This window comes from Opisthocomus hoazin, chromosome 15, assembly GCF_030867145.1.
Source record: "Opisthocomus hoazin isolate bOpiHoa1 chromosome 15, bOpiHoa1.hap1, whole genome shotgun sequence".
NCBI lineage: Eukaryota > Metazoa > Chordata > Aves > Opisthocomiformes > Opisthocomidae > Opisthocomus > Opisthocomus hoazin.
This window is the reverse complement of record NC_134428.1, coordinates 24,001,602-24,026,491: the sequence shown is the minus strand read 5'-3', so window position 1 is coordinate 24,026,491 and position 24,890 is coordinate 24,001,602. Positions and strand designations below refer to the sequence as shown.

At 48.4% G+C, this 24,890-nt stretch overlaps 1 long non-coding RNA gene across 2 annotated transcripts in view; it reads left to right on the top strand.

Annotated features, from left to right (window-relative positions):
- The window catches only part of LOC142363240 (uncharacterized), a 28,541-nt gene extending 24,494 nt beyond the window's left edge, over positions 1 to 4,047 (top strand). For both annotated transcript variants that reach the window (XR_012765610.1, XR_012765609.1), the window contains exon 6: positions 1,495 to 4,047. This is a non-coding gene — a long non-coding RNA (uncharacterized LOC142363240). The remainder of the gene's footprint in view (positions 1 to 1,494) is intronic.
- The last annotated feature ends 20,843 nt before the right edge of the window (positions 4,048 to 24,890 follow it).

Here is a 24,890-nt window from a genome sequence, read left to right as displayed (position 1 = left end):
ACTCAGCAAGGGCACTAAAGGACGTGACTACTTCATAACTTCCAAATTATGCTGGATGTGAAGCAGGGAGATGATTCTGGATGGGTCCACTTGATTCCTTGCCAGGGTCAGGACTGTGGCATTCTGATGAGGAAGTGGTTGCTCGAGTTGCTGCATCAACTATTTACTTCAGGTTTAATGACATCTCGGTGTTATTTTTCCTCTGTTCTTGAGGCGTTTGCCATTTGTCACTCCATTTGCAGCTGTGGAGGTCACCCATGTAATTCCGTGAAAGGCGACATATATCCAGACTTCTGTCAAGGCTGCACCGTGTTTTGCCTCTTCATCTTAGTTAGCGTTACTTTGCAGTTTTAAAGTAATTATTTCTCACCCTCAATGGTGACTCCTCTCCGATTCCTGTTAGACTGGGTCCCTTCTGGTCCTGAGATACAAAGAAAAGAAATTCTGTCAAGAATAGGTTCTGTGAGGAGTCTGTCCTTTACAAGTTCCTGATTTTTTATATCTCCGTTTGTCTTCTCTGCAAAATATTAACCAGTTATTCTGTGGGTGCCACCTCCATTCTTACACTAGATTTTAGGTCCTGTCTGGCATAGACTGCTTTCATGATAGTGACTTTTGGGAAGCTAGGCAAGTCATAATCTAATTTTTTTTTTCCTTAAAAATCCAACCCTTTTTCAATAGGGATCAATGAAATGTGGATTCCTGGTTCTCTGCTAGCTGCTGGATTTTCCCCAGACCAACAGCGACATTTGTGGAAGACACACAAAAAAATGCCAGAGACATCGTGGCAGCTGGGTGTTGTGGATGTGGAACAGGCTGTGGAAGGGTTGAAGCAGCACAGTGACAAAGCAGTGAAACGTCTACGGTGCATATCTCACCACGCACGAGTTCTGCCTGTCCTTAATCATCAGGCTGCCTGATATTGGCTGAAAAGTGTCTTGTGCTCCCTCCTGGAGCCCTTCTGTGGACTGAACAGCCAAATGAGAAACATTATATTCCTGTTTATAGAAGAGACCTTTTATAGACCTAGAGAAAAGGGGCTGGGAGGGACCCTGGGACATCACTAGATTACCCTACCCCCTGCCCCAGGGCAGGATCAGCCCTCCCTAAGGATGGGAGCAGCCTGACACAAAAAGCCCTGGAGACAGACCCTACAGTGCCCCAGGCAGATGCTCTCACACCTCCCCGTCCCCCTTGACAGCTGTCATTCCTGCATTTTGGCCTAGATCTTCCACACAGAAGATTCATTAGTTCATGACCTGCACCAGGCAACAAGCAGAGCAGATCAGTCCCTTCCTCTCCTCAAGGAGAGGCACCGGTAGTTTTTCCTGAGGGATCCCTCAAGGAGCAGCCCTGTATAGTCTGCTGTTGACTTCACCTATTTGCCCTGATAACAAAACAATGACATCTTGTCTTAGCTTGCAGTTCTCCTCTGTGACGGCAAACACAAGTTTGTTTTTCCGAAGTACATCATTTTTTTCATTTCTTTGTCAGGGATGGAATCACTTCCGCCGAGTATTTACAACGCAGCGCCCAGAGCTGAGCAGGCAGTGTGCTCTCCTCCAGGCTCCCTGGGAGAGGACTGAACAGCAAGGCTGAGCAGTGCCCTTCCCTGACCCAGAGCTACCTCCTGCGATGCTCTGTGCACCATGAGGCAAGCCAGGCGTTAGAAGTCACGGCCTTGGAATATTTAGTTATTCTCCGCACTACGGGCAAAACATAAACGGGGCAAGAAGTGGGGCTGGATGCAGAACAACACTTTTGTTGCTGAAGAATTCGGGATTTTCAAACGGATTTCGTTCTGCTTGGAATGAAAATGAGAGCACATGAATTTCTGGAGAAAAAGAAACCATTCAAGACCCTCTCTGCCTCCAACCCTGGTCGTGAACCCAGCACTCAGCTGTTTGACATCGATCGGAACCTGTCCCATGAACCGCATCCTCTGCAGAGCTCATCCAGCAGTGTGTCCTTGCTACGTAGCTTCCTAATTCCTCTGTCCTCTTTCCCATCCTCACCACAGCCGGACCCAGCTCTGCTCAGTGCTGTTGCCCTCATTGCACAGATGGGGAAACCGAGGCACACTGGACTTTGCCAAGAGAGTCTGCATCCGCATCCCTGTGATGTTTACATTTATTTTCCTAGTCTTTTCACTGCTTTTTGTGAAACCCAGGTCACTCAAACCCTCGTTCTTGTGCCCCAAGGTAATTCAGGTTCCCCAGATCAAGAACTCGCCACTGGTCAGGATTTTTTTTTGTTATTTTCATGAAATGTTAGATGTTGCACTTTCTTTCTCTTTAGGAAAGTATAATTTATTAAAGCCAAAATTGTTGATGGGAGCTGATTTGACAAATTTCTCAGTTCAAAACCATTTCCTTCAGGCGAAAGCATTGAAACCCTTAAAGCAAGCATGTCTTTATTTTTTTAAACGAAAAAAATGTTTTGATTTAGGGTTCAAAATAACTTTAAAAATATGTAGGACAAAGGAAGGAGTCAATTTTAGCTCAAAGAAAGAAATCACAAAAACATCTAAATCAAAATGAACCCTATTTTCATATCACTTGCATACAATGGTTTTACAGCCCCAAATTATTTATTTAACATTTATTTTCATTCTCAGGCCATGAAAAATCTCTACTTTGGGTACTTGTCTTAATTGGAAGGGGATATTTGTTAAGGGGGCTGCAGTTTGGCAAGCTCCTCAGGTCACTGAAGCTGTTTTTTTCCCCTCTGGCATTCAGAGCTTCTCAGTTCCCAGACATGGTTCTTCCCGTCTGAAATGGGAGAAATCCCTTGTGGGTGTGGAGACAAAAGCCGTGGCGGGTGAGAATGCCTCCAGGAGAGGACAGGACACAAGCACCCAGCAGCAGTTCTCCCTCCTGCCCTGCAGCTCTACTCACTTTACAGGAGCACCTGAGCTACAGTCTCAGCCTGAGACACTTTGCCTGTACAAGCAAAACAACCCCGTTTTTGCAGCAGTTTGGACCATGCTGCTATCACATCTCCAGAACACCAACCCAACCCGTGAGACCCACTGGCTTCTCCACGTCCATGAAGAGGAGGGAGGGTGGGATGCCTTGGAGATGGTCATGCATCTGAAAGTGGCCGTGGTTGAGTCTGGGAAGGACAGTGAAAAGCCACTCTTGATTCCGCTTTTCAGAGAACTGAAGACAAGCAGGCACTGGTCCTGAGTATGTGGAGTGACAAGATAAAGCTGGGCCACCTGTGGAGAGCTCATGCCTGCTGTTCCACCAGTTACAGGAGGATACTGGGAGGTGATCTGACTACATCCAGGAAAAGTGATTTGGAAGTGGGCCAGGTATGAGGCAGGATTGGGGCTCTGACTCCAGAAATGTTGTTCTGGGACTCATGTCTGTGCTACAGAAGATGGCATTTGTGCTTGATCCTTGGAGGAGCAGGACAGCCTTTGCATTTGCCTTCTGTTTCCCAGTGGGCTCTCCTCAGAGATGTGTCTGATTTCCTCTGACTTGCCGCCTTCTGTCAGCATAACTTGGTATCCACTCCAGGTGCTGTCCAGGACTGCTGACTGATTAAAGTGAACCAGATGAGAAGATTTTGCTGACACTGAAGTGCCTTTGGAACAGGCACCATCAACTTATGCCTTAATACTAATGCATATTGAGTGCCCAATCCAAGACTTTATAGGAACAGTCCCACTTATTTGGTGACTTCAGTAAGGTTTGAATAAGGCTTGTAAGCCTCGATGAAAAATTTTGCGTTCCACCAAAATGTGGCATGTTCTGTGTTGGAGTGTGACAATAAATCTACCCCCAAAGTACCTGCATCACTCAGGCATTCTTTAGATGAAAGATGAGCCTGTCTATCTTTTCACTTCTCTTACCTCATTTCCAGATTCCTGACAGTCCATGAGAAGGGGAGAAGAGGATGATGATGCTGCGCAGGTGGCAAGGGAATCAAAAAGGCTAATGTGGTGTCATGGTTCAGGACCCAAGAGTGTATTAAGAAACTGTGAAAGAATTTTGCTTCTAAATATTACTTTAAAATTTGCTTTTCTTGAATTCAATAAGGACGGTGTATTGACCTTCCCAAGGTTAATGGCTCAATGATTTACTAAGAAAAAGCATATGCAAGGCCAAATTGATTCTTGTGTTAATTATTCCTCTAGACAATATAAAATGTATTTTGATAAATTTTCCATCATACCTGGAAAGACATTTCTGCTCATCAGGTTATAGACGTTCCAGGCAATGACAAGGATGCTGGGAGTGTGCTGGTTGCCTGAAGTACACTCCTTATACATGAGCATTTCTTCCACTGCAAAAACCCACTAAAAGAAGTAAATTTCCCATGAAATTAGATGAGGTCTGTTTGCTCCTGCCCTGCCTAACCTCCAGTGAAAAATCTTGGCAGTTGAGAAAAAACTTAACACATTCCGATTTATGGAATTGATTGTGACAACTCGCACGAGTCTGAGTTTTACCTCCCCTGAAATCCTTGGCAAAACATCTGCAGCTCCTTCTTAGCATACGCAAATAGATCTCTGGATATAATGGCTGCCAGAGAGGCAGCACTAGGTGAGGGTGTGCCCAGTGCTGGCCTGCACGGATGGCCCCCCATCCCAGCGCCTTGTCAATACTCGTGTCAACAACCTGGAGGAAAATCTGGAATCGTTACTAATAGAGAATGCAGATGACTCAGATGGGGAGAGTGGTAAATAACGACAACAAGCCGTAGATGCGAGTGAGCTCCATCACTCAACAAATCAGATGCAATCAAAGTACGTCTTTCTTAATACATCTAAATATATAGGCCTAGGTACCTAGATGAACATATGCGTATACTCATGAGAAATCAGTGTGGCTTCTAAGTGCTCCATATGGGTAAATTATGCATTTTGCAAGCATAAATACTTTATTGCTGCCAGACTGGTAGGTTAGTATAGCTTGAAGGAGAATTATCCTGATGTGTTACCAACATAATGAAGGCACTGAACTGCCCGTGTGGTGCTCTCTTACACCATCTCCTCCTGAGGCTTGAGCGTTCTGACACAGTGAAGCTGGATTGGAGTACAGGTCACGTGAAGTTGTTGTCATCCCCGTGAGATAGGTGGGCACTAGGATTCCGGTTTTCCGTGCTTTCCCCTTAGGAATTCAGCACTTGGGACAGTAGGACGGGTGGCAACTGGGGCTTAAATCTTCATCATGTGCAGGGCGCCTTATCAGCTCCATCCAGTGCAACTTTCCTTTTCTAATAATCTCTTTGCTCGCTACAGAATGAAGCCAGCCTTTAACTTTCACCAGAACCAGGAAGCTGCTGCGTTTGCAGAGTCCCTTGCAGATGCCTGTCCTATCCATGGCTCTTTCTTCCCCGCGGCTGTTATTCCCCTCTGCAATAGAAGTGGGTCTCTGGAGTAGCTGCTCTCGGCACTGACAGCTTTCTCATTAATGGCAGTGACAGCTCAGTCTCCCTGTGTGCGCCGGGGAAGGCTGCACAGGGCTCTCCCTCCTCTTGGCTCAGCCTTTAGCTCGGTGGAAATCTATCCATCACAGCAACCACCCGGCAGGTAAATTCAAAACACTGCCATCCTAGCTAAAAAAAAAAAAAAAAAAAAAAAGACCAATATCAGCCCAGGAGAAACAGTATTGTTAGTGCTATGAGGATAAAACGCAGCAAGGTTTGTCGGGAGAGGCAGCACCATTTATTAGACCACGAACATACTTGCAGGGGGGAAAGTGGGATGAGGCTCACAAAGATTTCTTTAGTCTAAAATCAAAGCAGCCACCTCCCAAGCTGAGCAGAGGTTGAGACTAACTGCTCTGAGGTTACGTTCTGCGCATCTGTTAGACCGTGGGGGAGAAAAGGGGGCTGGTACCTGGAGATCATCTGACAAGTGCGGGAATAAAGTCACAAAGCTTTTTTGAACAGAGGAAACCAGCTAGTTTTCACTGCCCTGCTGATGGATTAACCAGGGATGGAAAAATTTACAATATATCATAACACTAGCAACTCTGCTAGCCCTTGATTTTTAGCAGCTGGCAGAGTTATGAATTTTAATTGGGAGATTTAAATGCAGAAAATACCAAGGTCTTGATGCGCTTTTTGACTCTGGGAAAAAGCACAGAAATCATCGTTCTGAGAGCTCTGACGACGTGACACCAGACGGGGGCTGCGTGCGGTGCGCGGAGGGGAGGGGGGCTCGCAGCCCTGCTCCTGCCGCTAGCTTGGCTGGTGAGCCAAAAGGACAAACAGACAGAGACTTGGGATTAATATTCCCTCCTAACACAATAAAAAAGTTAAACTTCACAAGCAGGATCCCAGTTTTACCAAGTGGGAACATGGAACATCGGTGGCAGAGAGCCAGGCAGACGAGACTGAGATCCAAGAGCCTGAACTCAGCCTGTGCCTGCCCACTGAGCATCCACAGCCCTCCCTGCCTGCATCTAAGGCTAAAAAAAATCGGGGTTGTTCAGAGCTTCGTGCATGTAGAAGTTGACTTTCAGTGAGCTTGTCTCAAGCCACAGCAAACCCAAGAGCTGGGTTTGCACCGGCGCTCTGGGAGCATAGCTGGAAATAAACTTTTTGGCCATAATGGCTGAACAACAGAAGCCACCACTACTACAAAAGAACATGCAGCAGGGATAAACCTTACAATAATTTATTCCTTATTGCAAAGGCCAGGGCCCAGGAAGGCGAGAGCAGGGCAGGAGGGGGGCTGTGAAGTCTGAGGCAGACCATCCTAATCCCCTTTTAGGCAGAAAGCATTAGCACAGCCTTGGAGCGAATTTGTTGGGCTCAATGGGGTGTGTCGGGCGAGCAGAGCGCTCGGCCGAGCTGCTGCTCTGCACGGGCCAGCAGCGCCCCGAGCCTTTGCCATCTCGTAAATGGAGGGGAGGGAAATCAGTTTAATCCAAGCTCGCTGTATATTGCAATATAACCTAAATAAACCAGCCTGAGAGCCCGAGCGTAAATCAGAAAGGAAAGAAATCCCCTCGTGCTGTGTGCTGTCTGCTGAAACTTCCCACTTTGGAGCTGGAAAAACCTTTTTTGTCTCTCATTTTGGATCTGTTTCTTCATTGCCTTTTACACACGCAACTGAACTGCGCTGTCTGCTGCCCTCACGTCCCAGCAGCCTCCCCCCATAAACATCAAAAGCTGGGGCCCACAGGAAAGGGAGCACGTGGTAGACCAGGAAGATCCCTTGATTGAAAGATTTTTCAAAAGCTGGTTAAAAAATTAATTGCAGCCGTTTGATCTCTGTCTGTGGATTCTTCCTAGAGCCACCGAGGCAGTGTCGGGAGGGTAACAACGAGGAATTCTTCGGGAAGGCTCCAGTTTTCAAACTGTGAGGGCCTAAGGCAATTGTGGTATTTATCAAAGGGCTCAGACTTCCACTGGAGTTAGGGATTGATAACCTGGGTTTCCCGTCGAGATTTCCAGAGGCAGAGCCGGGCTGGTGCAGTGCGTCAGATCCAGCCCCCGGCGTGGCTCTCCCGTAGCTCTGTCCCTCTGCTGCGTACCTCATGCACATGGTCCCTGTACCAATACTTCACACTCTTCATTTTTCTTTTACGCAGTGTTGACAGGGCAGCTGGTCTCTCTTGTGCAGCCGGGTCATTCTGTGTGTATTCTCTGATGTCTGCAGTGGGGTTAAGCTCTCACAGGTTCAGGCTTTTTCTCAGCAGAGACACAAATGCCATGGTTTGACTGCCAGTGCAGCCTGTTTGCGTGAAAATGCTATCTATGGAAGATGCTGTCTCTAACCTTGCTGCCTAATTTGGGTGCAACTGCCCAACAGGTTTAAAAGTTATTAAAAGGAGACTAATTCTCTCTCACGCACAAATACAGGATAATCATGTAAGCCTTGTTTCCTTGGGAAACCAACTGAAAAAATAGCACTAGCGCAGAAACATACTGTAAGATGTGAAAACAGACCAACAGCCCTTCCAGTTGGGGAACGTGAGAAAAGCCACCAGCGAAGTCCCCTGAGCTAGCAAGGTCAGCGCAAGTAGGCTGCAGCTTAGGAAGGGGAACAGGCAAGCACCTTTCGGCAGGCTGCAAAAGCAGCATATGAATGTGTGAATGCTTCACTAGCTGCTCTCTTTGAGCTCAAATGAAGGCAAAATTGCTGTTAATTAATGCTTCACATAGCAGTAGAAATCAGAGTCTGCATGGCAAAGAGAAGTTCACAAACAGCCAATTATGTGTGAGAATAAAGTGTGGGTAACAGCAAGCACCCTCCTTAGCGAGGGGCTGAGAAGCAGTTGCCTGAGCAGATGAGCCGGGTCAGCTCCCCGTGTTTGCGTAGCTGCCGCTGGTTCCCATCACCGGGGAAATTCCCATGGGACACCCCAGAGTAAGCATGGCCCAGTGCATTTGGACTGCTGGGAAAACAGGACTGGGAAAGACCGCAGGACTGGCAGAGCCCATCTACCCACTCTCCTGCAATTGTTCCATACCTAGGACACAGTGTGATGAAGGAGGAGGAAACCTCCATCTGCAGCTCAGCTCCAGCTCCAGTGCTCATGTTGTCTGCATAAAACGAATGAGACAGCGAGCGCCAGGCCAGACACCTCTGCTGGGATGCAGCGCTGAGGGATGCTCACGGGGAGTACCCAACACGGGGGACTCCTTGCGGGGAGCGTGTCTGTTACTGCCATGTTGGTCTTGCTGTAAGGCACCGAACATGCTGTAGAACACGTGCTGATTTTCAGCTGGGTTGTGTTGACCTGGGGAAGTCACGCTAAAGCTAGAAGTTTTGACATCGCACTCCTTGAATTCCACCTGCCGTGTAATTAATCCCACTGAGAAAAAAAAAGAAAATGACTAGCTGCCTGCCAAGTGGTGAGGTGAAGCTGCCTCAAAGGGAATCCTTCAAACACCGTGCTCTGGCCTCTTTATTTGCCTTTCATCATCTATTTGGCTATCTCAGTGCTACGCGCACACACGGACACGCACCACGTCCTGTTTAAACACACGCTGCATCTTCCTCAGAAAAGGGTGCTAGAAATCGCTAGCCGAGACCAAAGCAAAGGAGAGCTTGTAAACAAGCTGAGATTAAAAAAAGGCAAAAGTGCTCCTCAAATGTTTCATCTGCGATGTTACTTCATTGCATGAGGGAGTGGGAGGACCTTCAGTGGAGACTGTGTGTAGCCCTGGGGTCTGGGTCTCAAGGGGAATTTCATGCTGAAGCAATGCATTGGGCAGAGAGGAACCTGATGAGGTTCAACAAAGGCAAATGCAGGGTCCTGCACCTGGGGAGGAATAACCCCAGGCATCAGTACAGGCTTGGGGCGGACCTGCTGGAGAGCAGCTCTGCGGAGAGGGACCTGGGTGTCCTGGTGGATGACAGGTTGACCATGAGCCAGCAGCATGCCCTGGGTGCCAAGAAAGCTAATGGGATCCTGGGATGCATCAAGAAGAATGTGGCCAGCAGGTCGAGGGAGGTTCTCCTTCCCCTCTACACTGCCCTAGTGAGGCCTCATCTGGAGTACTCTGTCCAGTTCTGGGCTCCCCAGTTCAAGAAAGATGAGGAGCTACTGGAGAGAGTCCAGCGGAGGGCTACAAGGATGGTGAGGGGACTGGAGCATCTCTCCTATGAGGAGAGGCTGAGGGAGCTGGGCTTGTTCAGCCTGAGGAAGAGAAGGCTGCAAGGGGACCTAATATATACTTACAAATATCTGCAGGGTGGGTGTCAGGAGGACGGGGCCAAGCTCTTTTCAGTGGTGCCCAGCGACAGGACAAGGGGCAATGGGCACAAACTGAAGCCTGGAAGTTCTGTCTGAACATGAGGAAGAACTTCTTCCCTCTGAGGGTGACGGAGCCCTGGAACAGGCTGCCCAGGGAGGCTGTGGAGTCTCCTTCTCTGGAGATATTCCAGACCCGCCTGGACAAGGTCCTTTACAGCCTACTGTAGGTGACCCTGCTTCGGCAGGAGGGTTGGACTGGATGACCCACAGAGGTCCCTTCCAACCCCTACCATTCTGTGATTCTGTGATTCTGTGATCTGGGGCCAGACCTGCCTGACTGCCGGGAGCTGACGAAGAGAGTCCTTTCCTACCAAAATGAGCTCTGGGGAGGCACCATTGCTCGTAGGAGAAGGCACTGGGAGTAAGTGCCAAGAAAAGAGAGCAACTTTGTCAAGGGCAATGATGTGGGAGAAGCTGGTCTTGTAATTTAGGCTAGAAATTAAATGAATGTTTCTAACCATGGGAAGAGCAAGACTCTGGGATGGCCTTCACATGGAAATAGGGATACCCTGGCATATTCAGAAGACATGTAGGTGTGGCATTTAGGGATGTGGTTTAGTGGTGGACTTGGCAGTGTTAAGTTTATGGTTGGGCTTGGTGATATTAAAGGCCTTTTCCAACCTAAGTGATCCAATGATTCTATGACAAGATGTCAATCAAGGTTTATAGTGGAGCTTGGTAGGTTTGTGACCAGGGATCTGTGAACTGTGTTTGTGCAGGACGGGTGATCCAAAGTGGTTATGTACAACAGTTGGAATATTTTGCTCACTATGTTTCGGTAATAAAAATCTTTCACCTTTGGCCACCAACATCCTCTCTGGATGTTAGTCATTTCCAGAGTGAGGGCTGGGTGAGCCATGATGGTGGTGAGAAGAAAAGGAAACCTGCATCTAACCAGATGTTGCCAGGGAGAAAGGGGAGAGAGGCTACCTCCTCCTGACGTCCGCAGATGCTACCAGCCCAGAAAGAGGTGATCAGCTGAAAGAAGTGGCAGGGCAGTGAAGAAAACCAAAAGCAGAAGTGATGTCCTAAAAAAGTCAACAGGACTTCTTGGTGATTACTCCTTGAAGTGAATGGAATAAAAACTAGATGGAAAGTGGCTGTGATAGAGCAGGATAAAGGCCAGGAGGAACTGTGGATGCACATCTCCTGAAGATGTCTGACACCTCTAAGAGAGCATAAGGGCACCAAGCAGGCGAAGAATCACCTGGCCACTAAAACCACCTTGTAGCCAAGTAGAGGAAATCTATAAAGGTGGGTGGGGTTGGAACCACATCCTTCATGTCTCCTTCACACCAGCTGCCTGAGGACAGCGGCACTGCCTGACTCCCTCGAAAAGCTGTGCAGAGCCCTGCACGACGGGCGAGGAGGCACTCCAGCACTCAAACCGTGACGCCTTAAATACGCTCATGTAGGGTTACAAGATTAGGGCCCAGGAGGATAAAGTGAATTAATCTTGCCAAGAGAACTTGATTGCTTTTATGTGATATAATTACGGAGTGAATCGAAGGAAGGGAAGAGAGCAGCTGTACTTGGGTAGATGCTGGGATCTGACTAAAGGCACTTGGTACTGTGCCTCATACTAAATGGCACATTCAAACTTTCCAGCTAAGCGACAGCTAATTTTGTAAGAAAGTGATTTTGTTCCTGTGAGAAACCCACCCAGAGGCACAAGGAGAGGGACAGTCCACGTAGGAGAAATCCATTGCTCTCTAAGCACCACCTAGTATCTCGCCTTCACCAAGCTCTTGGCAGTGGGTAGACCCCATAACACCACGTGTTGGAGTTAAAACCTACAGCAATTTTCACACTGACTGAAATTAAAGGCTTCTGAAGGGAAAACGTGGGTCAGCTGCTACAAATCAACAGGGCTCCATGGAAGTCCCTGGATTCCTGCTGATTGACCCCAGATGGATAATCCAGCTGGTTCTGATTTGCACTGGTTTTGCCACTTCCATTTTCATTCGTAGCCCTTCCAGGATAGTTTACGTGATCTATTAGGAACCACCCAATGATCTCCAAATAGTTTTCAAAAGCCAAAGGTGCTGTTTGTATTTTGAGATTGATATCTCGCCGGCAGCATGATTCAGGTTTCCGGCAGCAGGTATGAGGTTTAACTGCAGGAAATGAGCTTATTTTTAGCTGAGGCATTCACTGGAGGTTTGTGTAAATGGATTTTTGCTGGGTGTCCTGTTTCTTAGGCAATTTGGTATAAAATTTTAGCTCTTACTTTTAATATAGAACCTAGTCTGAGGAAATAGTTACTGAGTGGATTGAGTAAAGTTCACACCCAGGTAAATACCTAAGGCTGGGAGCGATACATGAACTGACAGCCCTGGAGACTGGCAAATTAAGATGTCCATGAGGTTTCCAAGCAGCAAATGAGTGTTGGGCTAAAGAAAAAAACACCAGCTTTGATTCGGTTTTAACCTGGCCCTGTGGAAATTGTCTTCGTTTGATTTTTCTAAAGGGACCTTGAAAAACTGATGGAAAAGTCTATATATTCTTATGGAAATTTTGTGTTCTGCAGAGGCTGACTTTCCAGCTCGAAAATCAAAACAAAATCATGCTGACAGAAAAACACCAGCGAGCCCTAAGCAACTATCCGCTTGTCTCCAGAAATCTGGGCCCGTGGTTGATTTAAGTATTCATAGAAATGAACAGCCAAGGGGATTCAGCCTTGCTTTCTTGTCCGTGGGACCAGGTATCCATTTCTTCAGTGTGTTAAAGCTGTCTGTCTCCTGTCCCTGATATGATAAACGCGGCGTTATCAGAGTGCCAGCACCTCCTCCCTGAGGCCCTTGGTGGGTGCTTGTTCCCACTCCATGTCTGCGCTGGGAAAGTCTGAGACCTGCCCAGCTCGTTTCACATGGTGTGGGGCCGATCTCCCCAGCCTGTCCAGGGGACGAAGAGCAGCTTAGCACCGAGGAGCGGCTTTTATGGGGGAGCAAAGCAGCAGGAAAACACACATAGCTTACATCAGCGTCAAATGCGGATTTGGGTGAGCCTGTAACTTGCTCCCAGTCTGTTCGCGTGGTATCACCACTGCTCAGGCGTTCAAAAAGCTCTTCACTGCTGCTCCTTTTAGAGTGCTTTTGTGGAGGGGGAGGACAGAGGACTGGCAGCATGTTGGTAGAGATCTGGGAAGGGGGGGGGGATGAGTGTTAAAGCTTGAATGCTTGAATCCTATCGAGTTCATTCCTCTGACAGCTGAAGAAAGGGGAAGAGACAACCCCCTCCCCTTGTGCACAGCTATTCCAGCGTGCAAAAGCCTAATAAAGAGGATAATGGATTGATTTAACCTTTGAGGGAGGAGAGCGTGGCGTGCATCAGCTGCTGCGTGTGCGCGGCCACCGGCTCGGCGCGAGTGCACCCGGCACACGCGCGTGCACGCACACCCCACGGTGCTGCCATCACACGCGTCGAGCCATGTGAGAGTAGATCTGACACGGTGCAGGAGACATTCGCCCACGCAGATCTCATTAGTTGTCTCGAACAGGGAAGGAAACGAACACGACTGGAGAAGTCCTAACCCTCCTTTCTGTCTCTCTTACCCACCCATGCAGCGGGAGGGGGCAGAGACAAGAAAAGCTTTTGGGGGGGATTAATGAGCGTGGCTGCTCTAGTGATGAATTTTTCATCTGGCCTGAAGTGTAATTGTGATGCAGGGATTAGTGCTCTGGGGAGTTGTCTGGCTGTTGCTGCCGGGTGGTTTTTAGCGATTGATGCACCAGGGGTAAAGGCAAAAGTCGGTTGTGCTGCGCTTTGGGGGAAAGGCAGCAAAGCAAAGGTGTCTGGAGTGGGCTCTAGGGCAGGAGCAGGAGGATGTTGAACATTCCAGGGGTCCAGCTTGATGCGGCTGACTTTGATCCCAGGGCCATATGGTCTGTGACGCTTTATGGAGGGCCCAGGTCTGTGTCAGGACATTGCTGTGCCCCATGGCTCTGGGGTGCTAGGGCTCGGAGCGGGGAAAAAGGCCACGCTGCTCTTCTCCCTGCCCTGCCCGTGCCTTTGGTCACGGCAGGGGCTGGGTGGGAACAGGGAGTCCTCAGGGAGTGTGGGACTCTGGGGTGGTCCCTCCGTGCCTGTCTGTGCCTTTCTCAGGTGTGCAGGCTCTGAGGGTCCCGCAGGGCTGGCTTCATCCAGGGCATTGTGCCTGCTCCCACCCCAAACTCCAACCCCACCATGCTGTTCTGGCCCATCGTGTTGACCCCAGGCTTAGCAAAGAGGCCACATTCATTGAAAGCTTTTGAAGCTGTAAGTCTGCCAGTGTGGTGTTGCTGGAGCAGCGGAAGAGAGGTGCATCAAACAGGAGTCCGGGCCAAGGTGAAGAGCAGCTGGGGATGGAAACCCCGGGGAGACCCAGTGGGGATGAGGGTGGAGGGAAAAATTTATCCCCTACTAGTTCTTAGCTATCATTCATAATCAGTAAAGAGGAGATGCTATGAGCGTGATGAGGCTTGCTGAGATGCTTGTGAGCATGATGAGGCTTGCTAAGATGCCATCTCTTCATAATCTGTGCGTGCGTGTATCAGTGGGAAGTGTTCTGCAGCCGGGCGCAATGCCTTCTCCTCCACGGGCAGCTCTTCGGTCGCGCCCAGGAAGCTGTGCCATAAACTTACAGGGGTTTACAGGGATTCGGTGTGCATTTGCAGATCAAATCATTTCTCTGCTTTGCAACCTCAGAGCTTCCAAATCTCCTCCCTAGCATAAAAGCCCACTGCACTGAGCAAGTGCCCGTAGCTGAAAGGGAAAAGCTGGGTGGTGGGTTTTTTAATTTAATCCATATTATAGCCAACCCATGGGAAATCCTGTTAAGAGATCAGTGCAGATTTTCGGAGTCGAGAGAAATGTTACATCTCAGTCAGAGTCCTTTGGATCAGCTGGGCTCCGGGAGGACAGGACCGCTGCAAAAATCCCTGAAGAAGAGGGAGGGGGGCCCCACACTGATCAGTTCGTTGGCCCAGTTCCTTCTTTTCTTGGTACTTTTCATAGAAAAAAAGGAATAAAATATCCCTTTCAATGCACTGAAAACTTTGTGTGCTCTTTGCAATTGCTGATTTTATGTTGTTCATTTCCTTGGTGCCATGTTGCTAAGGGGGGAAGCACCTGCCCTGGCAAAGGGACAGAAGTCAGGTGTGCCAGGACTGCCACCAGCTCCGTGGCATCCCCAGGGCTGGGATTTCATATGCTGAAATAGGAGAGATAACAAATGAAGGAAAAACATCTGAGAAGCCTAAAAAAGGGGCTGGATTAAGCAGGGCACAGACGATGAGAAGGTGAACCCCGGTCTGCTGAACTGAGATACCCTCTCAGCCATGCCAGCAGGGATGAAGCAGGTTTTCCTACCAAGCGATGCCCAGCCCCGTGGGGCTGACTGGCTGTCTCACCCCGGTGCTTCAGGCGGTTGCTCGGTGTGTAGCATCCTCCCTCCCTTGGGATACAGAACAAAAAGTAGGCAGGATCGTGCCCAGAACGGTCAATGTTGGTCTGCAGGTGGAAGCCTGGGGAAAAGCCGGGCAGATCAGGAGAGAGGGGGTTGCCGATCCCCCAGAGGTTTTCTCCTTTCTGCTGTCAGAGAGAGCACAAGAGTGAGCAGGGCTGTGCCAGCCCGAGGGCTTATTCCAGCCCTGCCCTCCAAGGAGTGGGCAACAGAGCAGGGAGGGGGAATAGGAGGTCCCAAGTGCACAGTATGGGACGCTGGATTATGTTCCATGGACCCACCACTACAGGTCTAGACTTTTCTCCAGACTCCCACTGCTGGGCAGGGTTTGATGGGACCTGTGGTTCAACTCGTTGCACTCTTCTGCGAAGATGGAGAAGTTTGTCTGGGCTTCCAGCAGGGAAATGGAGATCTGCACCATCTCCCCAGCCTTGTGGTGTGGATGCAGCCGGGTTCGTTGAGGACCCCAGATCCGCTCCCCTCCCCGGAGCCTGTTGGCAGCCACTTACAGAGCAGAGGCTTTTTCCAGCCACGTGCTGGAGCCCACGCGTGCTCCCCCAGCCTGGCCTTGGCCTTGAAGCTGCTGCTGAATGCTGAGGCATTGGGGAACGTGCCAGAATACCGATTTATAGCCAGTGCTTATAAGCCACTGCTGTTCCTTCCATCAGCAGTGGGCAGGTCGGGAAAGAGCTGCCCGAGGTCCCTGGGGTCCTGGCCCACCCAGCCCTGCTCAGCACCTCGCGTTCCCATGGATGGGCACTGCCCTGGCCGCACGTGTTTGCCGTTAGAGCCACAAATGCCTGCTGTGGTTTTTAGATCTTTCATTTAGGAAAAGAGCAGAAGGATTTCTAAGTGACTTCAATTTGTGAAGCCGGAGTATTTCTTCCTCCTTCTCTTCTTTACCTCTTATTCTTTGTCTGTATTTCTTTGTCTGCTAACTAAACGATTTGAATTCCTCAGTAGCTGCTTCCTCTGCCCCTTTTTCCCCGCACTGTGTGCGTGGGGTGGGATAGCACAGGGGTGATTTATGGGCATGGGAGAGATAGTGTGGCCCAGTGGACGAGTGGTGGGAACTGGAGGACAGAAATGGAGGGCACAGTGTTGTCCCCAACTGCTGGGGACGGCTCCTGCCACATCCCCAGCCCTGTCCTCAGCCACACGATGCGGGGTCACCTCACATACCTGGGACAGCACGTTTGCCAGGTCGTTGCGCAGACCCCTTGTCCAGCGGCAGCCAGCCCTGCCATCAGGTGGGAGCCAGACCGCTTTTCCCAGCCAGCCAGGGAACACCCCTTGCTTTCCATGCAGGGCCCCGGAAGGCTAAAATTAGCAGTGTTTCCCTCTACAAAGCAAGTAATTAGTTCAGTAGAGGGCACGAGGAGAAGCGTGAAGAGAAAGGGAGCTCCCCTTATAAAATATTTACCCCCTCAGCCTCAGCAAGCGCCTCCTGAGAAATTTTTGAGAAGGGTCTAATTAGGCTCAGAGCTCTGCTTCTGTTTCCTGCCTCTTCTGCCCTTCGCTTTGCTCATCCTTTATTAATGGGGCCTTTGTATGACGTAACGGGATGTTTGTTTCCTAAGGGGCTTTTTATCCCTTTGTTCTTGCACAAGAAGGGAAAATACCATTGCATCTAACAGAAGGGAGTTTTAAAAGATGTGTGAAAATGTATTTTTATACTTTTTATATGTATATGTGTGCATATATATGTTCATATACATACACACACACTCATATTCCTGAAAGACAAGTGAGTCTTGTGTCATCCTACGGTTCCCTGTAAGTCCTTTTCCTGATATTTACCCTAGAAATACCTTACTCTCTTTAACTTAAGGAATTCCTTTCTAGTGACACCATAGCTCGATGGCAGAGGATCGGTTTCAAAATGAAACACGTGGGGTCTGAAGAAGTATCCAGCGACATCTTATTTGACTTAGACGCTTGCCAATGTCGGAATCCAGTAATTGTTTTATAAAACTAAAATTTGCTGGAAGGGCTTAATGCATTTTTTAGTAGGACTGAGTAATAAAGTGATTGTAGAATTATTGCTCTTCTTAACACTAGGGGAAAGACACACCGTTCCGCTTGGGACCACTTAAGCATACAGTGTTTTAAAAGATACAGTTGGGCAACACAGATTTATTAATATTTAGGGAAGTGTTGATTCACCTCCCTTTTTCTTTTTTTCATTTGTACTTTGGGGAAGAAGTGGAAGCGTGGCTCTGCGATGCCTTACCCACAGCCTTTAGGGAGAGGATCTGGCTTGGCTCTCGCTGATTACCCAGAGCCTGCATGGCAACCCCAAGCAAATGACCTACTCCCCTCACAGCCCCTTGGCACTCGGGCACATGTTTTTATCTCCAGTGTAAAGTGAACCGAAAGTCTGCTCTGAATTTCTTCATATAGTGAGCAAGCTGCTGAAATAATATTGCCTAGCAAGCCATTATGTATTTTTTTATTACTAAGATAGTAAAATATTGAAATGACTTCCGACAGAAAGAGAAGAGCAAAAGGAAACACCCCGGAGAAATTATTTTATCTCAGAGGCTTTAATTGAATGGTGTAAAACATTTTTATGCTAAAAGAAAGATGATTTATTTTGCTGTTATGATCGTCTATACTGTAAAAGAATGCCCCCTTCGAAAAGCTTTCACGCTCCCGTGCTTACCTGCCACCGTGTATTTGGGGGTTTCTGCTGCAGAGATGCTTCTCAAGGATAATTTTATTTCTTCCTTTCCGCCTTTTTTTTTCTTACCACTGCTAAAAATCTTGTTTGTGTATGTGATTGACTCTGCAATGGTTTTGAATCCCCCCGAGAGAGCAGAGGAAGGCGGCAGTGAGCCTGGCACGCTCATTAGCAAGCCCTGTTTTTATTTCCTCCAAGTGGCCATGCCCATGGCTGGAAAGCAGATTTCATTTTCGGGTTCAGACTAGGCAGTCATTTCCAGCTCCTCGTGTGTTCTGTGCCCAGAGAGGGGAACTTGGAGCCACTCGAAGGCTGTGACACCGACTGGGAGCTCAGGGAGCAGCTGGAGTAAGAAGGTCCCATGTGCTGACACCCATTTGTTGGAGAGCCTGGGCTGGGAGCAGCACCCGGCCATGGGAAGGGAAGAGCTTTGCTGAAACAAGGCAGAAAACAGCAACGCCCTGAGAAACCTGGAGGTCCTTATTTTATCTGTGGCTGCCAGAGGGAGGGGTTCCCTCCTTCAGCTCTTGATGAAGGTGTAGGGTGTCATGGCATGGGGTTGTGAGGGTTGCTCAAAAGCAAACACAGTCCAGGAGCAATTCAAAATTCAGCAGATGCTGCTGATGTGCCCTGTGCCAAGAGGATTCAACAACCAAGACGGATCAGCGCAGAAACATGCACAAGCCACCTTGTTTTGAGGGGGCTGGATGGGAGCGTGTGGGGTTTGATGGTGATGGAGGCAACTGGGCCCATCTCCTCTCCCTGTCCAGTGAGCAGCAATTTGGGGCTGCAGCTTTTCCACGCTGGCCCAGAACTGATGGGGAGAGGACGGACATGCAGGTGGCCCTTAGTCCTATGCAGAGCCATCCAGCTCTTGCCAGGGACCCCAAGGAGACACACGGGCAGGCCGGTGGGTGCCTCGTGCCCACCGCCCATCCCCGGGAGCCATGCCAAGCTCCTTCTCTGCTCCGGGGCTCTGGCAGTGCTCACTTCGCTGACACTATTAAAGAGGGCAGCTGTTCTGCTTTTGCTGAAGCAGCCTCCTATTGCTAAGGCAAGATGATTGCATTTCATACCTTCCCAGCTCTAATTTGCACTTCTTTGGGGAAGATGATAGGACAAGTTACATCAGAGCAGTTGCCGTCTCACTGGGGTTTAAAGGAAAATGAAAGAAAACCCTCTGTATTTCTTTTAAATCGTTTTAGTGCTTGCGAAGTATGCCTGGCTGGCCTCTTGGAAGGCTGAACAACTGTGTCCGCAGAAACGGGGGTGATCTAAGCCATCAAGGGGCAGGTTTTTGGGCTCCTTCTCCCTGCTGTTCAGATGGGAGACTGCAGTAGCATTGCCTGTTCAGTTAGTTCCTACCTGGTACCCCAAAGTACCTGGTGCTGCCTCCTGAAGCATCACAGCTTGTCCTGGGTAGGAGCCAGTGGATCAAAGGGCTTTTTTTTTTTCCAACCATTCTGCCCTCAGATGTCCCCGAACTGAGGGGACAACCCAGTTCCCATGACCGGGTCAGGGTTGGCCCATCTGCTCTCAAGTCATCAGCTCAAAAGCTGTTTCAATCTTATCTTCTTGCCTGAAGTGCAAACACGGATGCCACGGATGGTTTACCTGGCAGCCTGGTAAGGGTGAGTACCTCCAGGACTGAAAAAAGAGTCCTGTGATGAAATTTTATATATAAAATATATATATATTACAGAGTAAGTGAAACCACAGACATAATTTTGAGTAATTTCTGAAGATTTTTAAAATTATTTTCGATTATTTTTTATTTTCCAGTGCTCTGGACCAGACTGCTGACACACTGGAGGGAAACCGTGGGACGCACGTGTGATAAGGATTCCCTCATGTATTTCGATTGTTTTTTTAATTAAATGCCAACATTAAAACTTGTCCATTTAATGCATTAAATCCTGTCCCAGTGTTTCTATAGAAACCACCTGGCTGTTCGTTACAGCATGAGGATTCCCAGGGTGACCTCATCAGAGTCTCCCTCGGCAGGGTCTCTCCCACTCTCTGGTCACGCTGTTATCTCTGTCACACGTCTCTGGATCCAACCTCCCCTTGTGTCACTACTGACCCGTAATCCCCTCTGCCATCCCCTGCCACCCAGTTCCCCCCATCATCCCAAGTATCGGAGGATGGAAAAGAGTTCCCAACACAAAGGGACCAGATCAACCTGGTATTTCCAGAAAAGCACCATCGTTGTGGCAGGAGTGCTTTGAATTTCCGTTCTTCCTCTGACAGTTCTTTGCCATTTGCTTGATGCTGATGGAAAAATACTCTCTTAAAACGCTCCAGGAAGGATGGCTATTTAAATATTCCACCTGAGGATTCACGTACATGCATTATATGACCAATAAAAAGAGAATCCCCTTGACTACATTTGACTTCCCAGTGTAAAACCTGCACATTTTGCAAGCGTGCTGCCTCTTAATTGGCAGGAAGCATCTGCATAAATCATAACACGCCTATTCCTGCCATGGCTCCGCACGAGGACTGGGGACCGCTGCAATGGGCCCCCCCGAACTGACAGCTGCCATCGCAGCGTCCCGCACTTCTCCAGGCACTGTTCTCGCTTGTCTTTCCCCTGTGTAACTTTGATACAGCACGCTGTTTCCCTGCTTTTGGCACCGTTTTTGCAAAAGGCTCCCTCCTACCAGCCTTTGTGCACAGCAAACTGCTGCTTCCTTCCCGTCTCTCGCTATAAAGGAGGCCAGACTCCAAGCTGAAGCAGGGCATGGAGCAGACCACGCATCCAGCATCCCCGCAGCCCGTCCCCGGGGAGGCAGGGACATGAGCTTTGTGTCTGTGCATTGTGCAGCATCCGTGGGCTTCAGGGGATCTGAACGTGCTCTGGGTACACACCTGAAATGGGGGATGTTTTAGCTGGAAGGGGGAAGCCCATCACACTTAGGTCAGCTGGGAGAGCTGCTGCTGCTGTTTGTCCTTGGCTCAAAGGGCATGGCCAAACCTGCAGCTGGGAGGCCAGCACTTTCCAGGGCAGGTGTCACTCATTGTCATTGCCTGTCTTCATAGCTTGCATCTGCTTCTTTAGACCATCTTATTTTGCCAAAGATTACTGTAGAGGGCAATGTAATGGGCAGCATCCCACTTTTAAACTGATTAACAGGCTAATTGTCACTTTAGCCTGAGCACTTGGTCAGTCTTTGGGGCCTGCCTGGGTTTTTGCCTCAAGCAGAAGCAGCAGATAAAACAAATACAGGTCTACTTAGAGATGCAATGTGGGATATTTCTTCAGAACATCCATACAGCCCTGTTTCCTCAAAAAGTGGGTGAAAGCTCTCTCAGTCCCATTTCCAGGGTCATCCTGAAGCATCTGCTGAGCTGCTAAGTCTCATTCTTGAACTAATTTTCCCAATTAGCCAACTCCCCCGTATTTTCTCCAACCTACCCATGTGTACTCTGTGATTCTGTACCCAGACCCAGGACACTCCTGCCCACTTCTGCCTTCACCAGGTGCCCATGGTTAATCATTTGGAGTGTCTCCAGATCCCTCTCCTATAAAAGGAGAGGCTTAATTGCTCTCTCTAGCCTGTAAGAATAGCAATAAGTCCTCTCTTCCCCTTTAGCCTGGCCTGTGGTTGATGGGGCTGTGGACTCCCCTGGCTGCAGCAGGGAGGTCTGGGGGTGCTCTGGGCAGGCTGTGTTGGCAGGGGAAGGACTGGCAGTAAGGAGAGAGGTAAGAGGGGATCCTGGTGGGTTGCTGAAGAGCTTGGGTTAACTTGTTTTCTGCTATTGAGGTGCCCAGATTCAGGTTGATATTTGGCAAATTAGTTCTCATCTTTGGCAACTGATTTTCTGCTCCCCTTAAACCTAGTGCAGGGAGGGGGGGGAAAGCTCTTGTGTGTGTCTGGTGCTGCCTAATTCAAGCAGTGTTATCCTGAGCTGTTAGTCCAGGACAGGTCCACTGGATCCTTACTGCAGGCAGGTTACTGGTGAGAGACCGGAGATGCTGAAGGAGACCCCGTGAGGGTAGAGCTGCTGCTTGGTGTTGGTGGACTACCGGCTTTTCTCAGGGTTATTCGCAGTAATGGAAGCATGAGAATTCCCTTTAGCTGTTGAACAACTGTCTCCTGGTGCACCTATCTACTATTAGAGTTTGGGAGAATGGATGAAATGGGATTTAACAGGGAAGCAAGGGAGAATATAAACACCTGGAGAAGAGAATTGCACTTTGTAAACCTTTGAAGAATTAACACCTTTTCCAATTTTCCTTTTCTAATTAAAGAAATAATACTGAAAGCTGGTTGTTGCATTTCAATGCTGTGTATTAGCAGAAAGCATTGGATGGGCACATAAATGCAGAGATCAATATTCAGCTGAGTAATTGCCAGAACATATTCAAATGACCTTCCAGAATTAGGAGCACTTTGTATGATGAAGCCAGCCAGAAAGGACAGTTAATATGGATTGGTTGGTACACTAGACTTAGTTGTCTTAATTGTGGTGAGATTTATTACTGCTGTGAGAGAACAGAATAGTGAAAAGTGGAAGAAAAATAATGTACGGGTAGCCTAGGTATATGGACAGGGGAGAAAAATGAAATGAAAGAGGTGATTCACCCAATGGGATAAATATATATCTAGGTGATATATTGGTGATATATATTTTGAGGAATCATCTGGACTATGAACAGCAATGGTATTTCAAACCACCTGAAAGAAGATTTAAGAGGTCATAAAAAGAGTTTGCCTCGCAAGAAAGAACAGAAATAGAGTTGAAACTGTAGACTTTAAATACCTTAGCTGTGAGATGAAAAATAAACAAATTGGAAAAGCAGCTCTTGATAATTGAGTGGTGAATTGGAAATAAAGCTGCTTCCTCTCCTGTGATTTAGGGCTGCCTTATCGTTCCCTGCTGTAGTAGGGGTCTGTGCGTGCCTGGTGTAATAAAGCCAAACTCCCTCCCAGGCTGCACAGTGAGGAGCACGTGCTGGGTGGCTCTGTTGAAACCTGTGCATGTAAATGGAGAAAAGCTGAGATCGTAACAACTATAGCCATAAATAAAGGGCTTTCTACACAGGAGTCCTTTTAGCAAGGAAGAGCAATGCAGAGCATCTCCTTTATCTTGGCTTCTGGCTGCCCTGTAACTTCTGACGATGCTCTCAGAGCCAAGAGCCACCATGACCCACAGAGGAGTAAAGCCGGGGTCCCCTGAATCGCCTTTCAGAGGGGGTTTGTTGGGAGCACCTCACCGAGCAGCTGAGCCCAACCCACTGCCTTCCCACTCAGCTGCTGCAGAGCTCGACCTGTGTCACCTGAAAGTTCCTTATCTTTTCAACAAGAGATTCAGTTTTCTTTTTGCTCCTCTGTGCAGAAAACCCAGCTGTGGAAATTCTGGAAAATTAGCATCTTATCACATCTGCACACATGAAAGCTCTTGGAAAAGCTCTCATCAGTGTGCCACAGGCCAGCCACAAGCACTAATAAGCAGAAACAGCCAAATACATTTTGTCCATATTCCACCAACTGTGCTGTAGCAAAATATGCCAACCTAGTGCCAGTTTTCTCTTGCATTTTGGATCCACTGGAATCCTGTGCGGAATACAGTAGATGGCAAAAAAAAAAAAATCCCATTTGTGTAAATGGTCCATTAGGTTGCATCAGACCAGCCGGTGTTCTTGCTTTTGCAAAAAATCCCTGGGTAGTTGGAAGCTGCTCACCAGCTGAGTTTCTGGAAATGTGGCCACAGTTATGCTGGTGCTTAACACCCATCTCGATGCCCCTGCAGCTTACATCATCTCTGACAAAGCTAATAACATCCTGTGCTGAGTCCCGATGGCTGGATTGCGTGCCTGGGGCTGGAGGAACTGTGGGAAGCGGCATCTCTAGCCCAAAGCTGGGGTTTGTAAGGCGATGGCTTCATGGAACACCTAGCTTTGATTCTTACCCGAGTTTTAACTTAGATCTACTCCCATCCCCACAACAGGGCTTCCTGACCTAAATCTGGGTGTGATTTAAGTCTGCTTTCAGCTGATGTGAGTCAGAGCCCTGGCTCCAGCTACCTGCTTGCCTACAGCCAGGTGGGCAAGATGATTCATGGCTGGTTGTCCTTCTGCAGCTTCCAGCAGATTTTTGCCCTTTCAGGAAGGACAGACAGGTTGTAACATCCTTCCATTCCTCTCTGCCCAGGCGGGTGTACATTTTATTACCTTTTTAATACGTTGGTCCCTCAGCATGGAGTCTCAGAGGTTATTTGAACACAGTATATTTCTTTCCCCCTTTAAAAGCAACTGTCATTTAATTTATGAAACCAAGCTGATCTTCTACCAAACCCCTTTTGACTCAGAAGGGGTGCACAAGAGATGATCTCTGATTAGGAACGGGAGAGCCCCAGTGCTCCTGGGCTGGACCAAAATGTGTCCCCAGGCTGGCAAAGGGAGAGGATCTAGCACAAGCCGAATGGGAGAAAAAAAACAGGGTTTGCCAGGCACAAGTTGCTCAACATCATCATATTTCAATATTTATAGAATGCTGTCGCCTCTCAGATGTAAAATTGTGCTGTTATCTCCGTATGTGCAGATATGCTACAAATGCAGATATACTCACTCCGTATGAGAACTCTTTGAATCCCTTCCATTATTTCCTTCATAATCAAAGCAGTTTTTAAGAGCTTGTCTTCATTTTCCTTGTCATATGAGAAGGATGGATTTTCTTTTTTCTCCAGTACGTAAAATTCCAGGCAATGCACCTCAAAAGCGCTGCGTTTGGGGAGTATTTTTTCCTGGGGTTGGGAGGACTCGAACTCCCCAGGACCATCACAGTCTCCTGCAGCCTGGGAGGTTTCACATTTTTACTAATTTGCAAAGTCTAATAATGCCTTTTTCTTGATGGATATACCACAGATTAATGAGAATTTCCACCTGAAAAGCTGAGTTTCTGAAAATTACAGTTTCCAAAACTGGGACTATAGGGGAAAATAAGTTTGGCAGGAAAAAACGTTCCCTTATTGTGCTCTAATCTTTGTTTCTGCAATGGCTGTCTTCAGGGATGCCTTTAAAAATGGAAAGGGC